This window comes from Amblyomma mixtum, chromosome 3, assembly GCF_055824585.1.
Source record: "Amblyomma mixtum isolate Tamu chromosome 3, ASM5582458v1, whole genome shotgun sequence".
In the NCBI taxonomy this organism is placed as follows: Eukaryota; Metazoa; Arthropoda; class Arachnida; order Ixodida; family Ixodidae; genus Amblyomma; species Amblyomma mixtum.
In genome coordinates this window covers 109470708-109477889 of record NC_143014.1, presented here as the reverse complement: position 1 = coordinate 109477889, position 7182 = coordinate 109470708, and positions in this window count along the sequence as shown.

Here is a 7182-nt window from a genome sequence, read left to right as displayed (position 1 = left end):
ATTAAGCCAGTATAACCAGCAGTGGTGGAACTGCTGTGCCAGTTGCGCCAAACAGCACCAAATGGCAAACTGTGCTATATGCTGCTCCAAAATCCGAGTTTTTGCTCACTTTTGCAGCACATCTGCACCAAAAGGTAATCGAGAACAATATCAACACTGAAGCCAGCGCATTCAAGCGTTGGCTGCGCGCTCCTTGCACATCAGTGTCGCAGAAAGTAGGGAAATGGAAATGTTTGCAATTTCGAATTGTTTGTGAATAAAGTATGTTTCATATTGATCTTGCCGCGCATATCATGTTCGAAGTATCGAACGAAAATCGGGAATTTTCCTGCTCCCCTGAACTCGCGTTCAAAAATTTGGCGTTTCTAAATCTGTATGCAGACGGGGGATACCGGCGCGGATGGATGTGGAGAGGAGGTGAAAGTCCGCCCCTGGCATCCACACGACGGACGAAATTGATTTAGTCCGGGCGCGGACACGGCACTACGTGACCTGTCGTCACTGGCTTTGCTTCATCCGCGGACGGCGCAGGCTTCGCAAGCATGGGTTGCACGGGTAGCGACAGTATGCTGCGCTTTCAGAAGTGCAACTATGAGGCGCTGCCGCCTGCGGACGAGGCGGAGCCAGTGACGTGATGCTCTGTCCGCGGTCAAAACTAGTGATTTCGTCCGTCGTGTGGATCAGCCTACGGGCAGCGGAGATCCGCCGAGGGAGACGAGCAAAGCGACCGGGCTGCGGAGGCGGAGCGGGTCGGGTCGAAAAGGAAAGAAGGGACAGATGGACCAGAAGGTCTGCTGCCATTTTGAAGGAGCGGGGTTGTGCCGGTCCAAGAAGGAAGGACGTTCTTTCCTTCCTCCATGTGCCGGTCTGAGGACAGCGCAGCTAAAAGAAAAAAAAAACGAGAGCGGAAACACCGGGATTGCGTGCAGAATGCAGCACTAGGGGGTGAACTGAAAGCTTCGCCAAAGTTCATTTAGGTTCGCCACGCTGTTCTTTCATCCTGGCGACAATTAGGTCGCCCGCGGCGCGCCGACAACCGGAGCTAAAAGCATTTCATGCTTAAAACAGGCGCTAAAGGAAAGGCGATAGGAGAGAAGAAACCCAGAGAGAAAAGAGCAGAAAGACGGCAGCTAGCTGCACCCTACGTAAGCCACCGAAGGCGAAGTGCCCACATCTCCCGGCGAGACTGGGCGTGCCCACGGCCGAACGGTCTCCTAGTCTTCAGCTGCTGCCGAAGCAAAACCGGAAACTGCGTCCCGCCCGGCATCTCAAATTTGTGACGAGCGCGGTCGCCCTTGCCTCGGGAGGGATTCAGCAGGATTCAGTCTGTCTGAATACCGCTTAAACAACTCACTAGCTTGACATGCACTGAATGAACCTGCACTTTCCTCGTGTGGCCACTCACCAGCATGCGGCAAAAGCGCACGCGTGGTAGCCATCGAGAGCCGTCGCGGCCGCTCCGCGCTCGAGGACCAGAAAACGAAGCGCAGCATGACGCGGCGCGTCACTGCTTCTTGCCACGGCGCAGCCGACATTTGGCCATGAATGCGTTAACGAAGGATTTGAACAGGCGCTAGCCCTATCATTTTTGATCTCCGATGCGCAGCGCGTGCAGAAACGGGGCTTTCGGAGAATAGCGAGGCAGGCGAAGCTGCGACACGCGTGCACTTCAGCTGTGTATTTGCGGCTACCACTTTCAGCCTGGACAATTTTCCTCTATAAGAATGAACGTTTAGGTAATATAGGGTTAGAAAAGGCGAATACGAAAACAAAATCCTCAGAGCCAGCCCGTGCAGGTGCATCTCAGAGCACTGCCCGTGCGCTCTATCACGCGGTATAGTTTCGTTTTCACGCCATCGGTTGCGTGCACTCACCATGCGGCGATGGAACTGCATCAGCAGCGTGGATTAATTCGGAAGTCGCTAGTCACTGATCCCCACCTACGTGGTATTTCCGGCTCTGGCGCTGAGATCTGGCCTCGCATGATATCTGGGTCTCCCTGCGTCGCCTCGCTCCAGGCGCCGAAATTTCGCCTGCGACGGCGCCAGTAGCCGAGACGCTGACTGGACGCCGAAGAAACGCTGCCTTGTGACTCGGCCTTTATAAGCCCATGCTGCCGCTTCTCGTTCGTTTCGCGAGTTGTCTTGCATTTCACCAGAAATAGACCACCTCATGCCCCTTCGATAGCCACCTTTGATCACAATTGGTTGGTCTGGTCTTGCAGGGTTGCATTACCATTTTTGCGAAAGTTGCATATATGTTGATTAAATGTTTAAGGTTAGGAGAATGCTATTCCATTGTTTGTAACATTCGAAAATATTAAAAGGTCATTAAGAACAACGTATTAACGTTTAACCAGAGCAAAAAGTAACATTGTTCTAATTTTCAGTGCCACCAAATGGCCACTGGAACTCCCTCGGACGTCCGAATAAGGTCCGGATGTCCACGTCGAGATCGGGCGTCGTGTGAACATCCAGTGGATATCACAGGGAGCCAATTTTAAAATCAGCTTCCTTCTCTTGCGGACGTCACTAGGTCGTTCATGCGGGACATTTTGCCAAAGTCCGGACTTGGTTCGAATTTGGGTCACAAACTTGCCGCGCTTTGATTTCGGTATTTCTAAAATACAAATGCCAATATATATAAAACGGCCTCAAGAGTTCATTCAAGCTTTGTGAACCACGCCTAGCTGTGTTCAGTTGACCTCAACATTTGTCAGTGGAATTTGAAACCAGTCCATGCAAATATATACAACAAACAAGCTAATGCAACCCGCCGATTGGATGTTTTTCTTTGGTGGACATACATTCCGAAGCGACTTTCAAGCCCGCGTGGCTTGTATGACTGCCACAGAGTTATCCCCGATTATTGCGCTCAAGCGATATCAAGCATATTCCTTTTGCAGGCCATTTGGTCAGTTATTATCGGGGCGTGCTATCGACCACCCGATTCTCGGCCAGAATTCGTCGATTTCAACGACGCACTAGAGCAGATTTAGTGCATCCGAAAAGGAATTAAATTGTTCGATAGCGGGCATGCACCCAACGTCGCACTAATGGCAGCAATATGGGCTGGTCTATTCGGCGCTTGCGCATTATATTGTAACGAAGACTTGTCACAGTCGCATTGGCACAGCAAAGAAGACTGCACACTCACAAGATGGCTGACTCACCCACAGGCACACTTTGTCCTCGTCGTCTGCTCTCCCATTAGCACGCGGCATTACTCCCTCCATAAAAGCGGCGGCCCGACGCCGGCAACGAACAAGGTCAAGGTGGTAAAGTAATGTTAACCGTGGGGAGCGGAGGCCATAGACTAGTTAAGCTGGCAACACAGTGGCTTGTAGCCTGTCGTGGTAGGGTTTCATGCGCACCACGTGGACAGTCTCAGTCGGATGGCGCCGCCATGGTAAGGATCTCGGGCCCCGCGGTACAACTTCGCAGGTGACGTCACTAAGACGCCGAACTAACTCTCATGGCCCGAAGCAGCGGCGAAGTAGGTTGTAGCGACCATCGTCGAGGTGTTGAATTCGGCATCTTCCGAGCTGGCGGTCTTCTTCAGCCCATTGGAAGAAAGTGTCGACGTCAGCATAGGCTTCGTTGTCATTTTCGCCGTCACCAGTAAGTAGCATGGCGTCCAGCATTGTAGTGACACGTGGAAAGGGGCAAGACGGGTCGTCTCCTGCTCTTCCGTATTGTAGGCAAAAGTTGCATACGGAAGAACTTCGTCCCACGTGCGATGTTCAACATCGACATACATAAGAGCATGTCTTCGAGAGTTCGGTTGAGGCGTCAGTCAGTCCATTTGTTTGCGGATGATAAGCCGTGTTATTCCTGTGACTGGTGTGAGTAGGGTCGGAGAGAGACCGCGTTAAGTCAGCCGTAAAGGCGGTGCCACGGTCCGTGATGACCGATGGTGCGCCGCGACGCAAGACTATGGGTGTTACAAAAAACTGAGCCACTTCGGTCGCAGCAGCGCGGGGAAGCGGCTGTTTCTGCGTAGCGCGTCAAGTATAGTCAGTCGCTACAATGATCCATTTGTTCCCCAATGACCACACTGGGAATGGGCCCAGCCAAGGGCGTCCGCAGAACTTTTTCCAGGGGGGTGCACCCGATGGCCGGTTATGGGGGAGGCGGCAGCTATGTAGTTGTTTTCTACTAGTGCATAAATAATATCCGTAATTCCAAGGGGGGGCAACCGCCCCCCTTGCCCCCCCCTTCCGGACGCCCATGGGCCCAGCAGGTCCGTGCCCATGAAAAGGGTGCTGTGGGTGGCGGTATTGGTAAGAGAAGCCCTGCAGGTTTCACGAGTGGCGTCTTTCGCCGCTGGCTGTCGCTGCACGTCTTCTCGTAGTGCTGAACTGAAGGCAGCAACTTGGGCCAGTAATACGTACTTCGCACTGTTGTGACTCTACCCCCCCCCCTCCCCAGAGCCGTCTTCACTTAAGCCTTTCCCAGAGTCAGTGTCTCCAGGTGTCTCCACTGCGGCGTCACTGCCACCCCCTGTTTTCCCGCAGCATCCAACGCAGCAGTAATGACCCTGCGGTCATGTATGTACCACTGCCAGGGAGACATCACCCAACGCCTGCCGCCACGCACGGAGACGAGCGGCTGTCAATCATCCGCACTTCGCTCTTTTGTCGACGGCGCGGGTGGCACCGCTGCAAGTGTTTGCCTTCGGGCGTGTCCTTGAACCAAGACATAAGACCCCCCTGGCCGGCTTCCTGAAGGGTCATCGGCTGACAGCTACGTTTGATTAACTGCGCGTCCAATTGTGGGTGAGGAGGTGACCTGAGGAAAGGACACTTTCGGGAGATTTCGGGAGGCGCCGTTAATGGTTACCCGACTTCAGCAAGCTGGTAAAGCCAGCCAATGAGCGTCGTTGGCTTCATCCAAAGGTTGTGCCGAAAACGGAGTCCCTGTGATTGGACGAAAAAGGCGGGAAGGCAACAGGAGGGGCTATTTAAAGCGCCCGAGATGTTCATTGAGCAGCGACTTCCTGAGGCTCTTCTCAGCTTTTACTTTGTTTGTCTCTGTTTGTAAATACTGTTGTAAATATGTAAATATAGTTCTCCCTCACTTCTGCTACTCCCCGTCTCCGGCCCACGTTCCTTCCTTCATCGGCACAGCGGCGGTGTTCCTGGACCTGATGTCTGGTGAAACACGCTACTAGCACGGCAAAATATTGGTTGGCAGCGGCGGGATCGTCCACGCTTGGTCCTGGCTTCAGCAGTGGTGAGCGCTTGACTTTCTTTGAGAATCTGCCAGGCTGATAACTCTGCGAATTTTATCAGAACCTGTAGATTGTTTTTCTGCAAGTGCTCGCTAAAGCATTTCGCGTAGCAGCTTGTATTGAAAGTTCTCGTTCGGGAATTGCCATGGTTTTGAGCAAACTAAAGAATCCTGAGTTGATTTTGCTGTGTGAAAAACTGGGTATTGAGGTAGCGAAAAGTCACAGAAAGCCGCAGCTGATTGAGGTTATTGAGGAATGGGGTGCTGAGGATGATGAAATTTCGGAGACCTGAGAGGTCATTCAGGAGGGAATCAGGAAGGCTAAGGAGGATGCCGAGAGTAATTAGACATTAAATCAGGAGGTTTCGCCGCGAAGAAAAATCAAAATCAAAGATCTTCTGCAGCCTTCCAAAGTAACACGCGTTCGACCCATGGCTAATTCTGAGAAAGATAGTCGGGCGCGCTTTCCTGCAAACGAGAGAGCCACGGGCTCCGCGATAAACGCGTCGTCGATTAGCCCTCCCGCAGTCAAAAACGAAGATGCTAGCAGCACAAAGGAAGAGGATAGAAAGGAGAAGGCTTTTGAAGCTAAAAAGCTGATCGTCTGTTTCCGATGCCGAGATCCCGGACACCTTGCGACCGGCAGCATAGAGATGTCTTTGCGTTTCTAGACAATGGGGACGACAACTTAACTCTTGCAGCCCTATCTCCAGGAACTAACGGTAAACGAAAAACTGTGCAATGCTCTCCGCGACTCGGCTGCCACCATCGATATTATCGACTCGGAAAACGTTAAGCCTGAAGATTTCACAGGCGAGTATGCCTGCATGAGGCAAATATTGGGTCAAAGCAGCGTATATTTGCCCATTGACCGCGTCGAGATCGAGGGCCCGTTCGTGGTGCTTGTGACCGAGGCAGCCGTCTCTCAAAACCTGCCTAAGCAGTATCCTTACATTTTCTCAAATCGCTCGGATATGCTGCTCAAAGGAAAGGGCGTTTGGAGGCATCTTGACCGCATACACGCCCGGCGCAAAGACGCTGGCGCGGTTGCGGGCACAGAGACTGACGCGACGGCGGGCCCGCGCCGCCTCATCCCTGGCGTGACGTCGCATATCACGTGTTGCAGCGATGGTGGCGCCGCCGCCGCGTCGCGCGCGACGGCGCGAACCGAAGCGTGGAGGCCTCCGCCGGGCGACGTCCGACGGCGCGATATGAGGCCCCATCTGCAGCCGGTGTGACGTCATGTCACGTGACGTCACATCATGTGATCTCACTTCAAGGTCAATGGTGGCCACCGCCGGGAGGCGACCGACGGCGCGATATGAGGCCCCATCTGCAGCCGGTGTGACGTCATGTCACGTGACCTACTTGAAGGTCAATGGTGGCCACCGCCGGGCGTCGCGCGAAGGCCCGAAACCTATATACGTTAATATGCTTCGCATAAAACACCATTTTGTGCAATCCGCACCGCCACCTAGCGTCTCGTCTGCTTCTGGTCAGTCGTCTGATAATGGCGGTGAGTGGTTTGGTTTGGTTTGGTTTATGGGGTTTAACGTCCCAAAGCGACTAAGGCTATGAGAGACGCCGTAGTGGAGGGTTCCGGAAATTTCGACCACCTGGGGTTCTTTAACGTGCACTGACATCGCACAGTACACGGGCCTCTAGAATTTCTCCTCCAAAGAAATTCTAGCCGCCGCGGCCGGGATCGAACCCGCGTCTTTTGGGTCAGCAGCCGAGCACCATAACCGCTGAGCCACCGCGGCGGCACTGGCGGTGAGTGAAGACCGCTTGGTTACCATCGTCGCTGGATCTCTGCTCACTTCTGCTCCTTCACGCGAGCCTGCCGCGGTACAAGATATCGGCTTGTCGCCGTTTTCCGCTACAGTATGGTACATAATTGAATTGCTCCTGTGAAGCCTCCAGTACTCTAACCATACCTAACTTTCCTTTG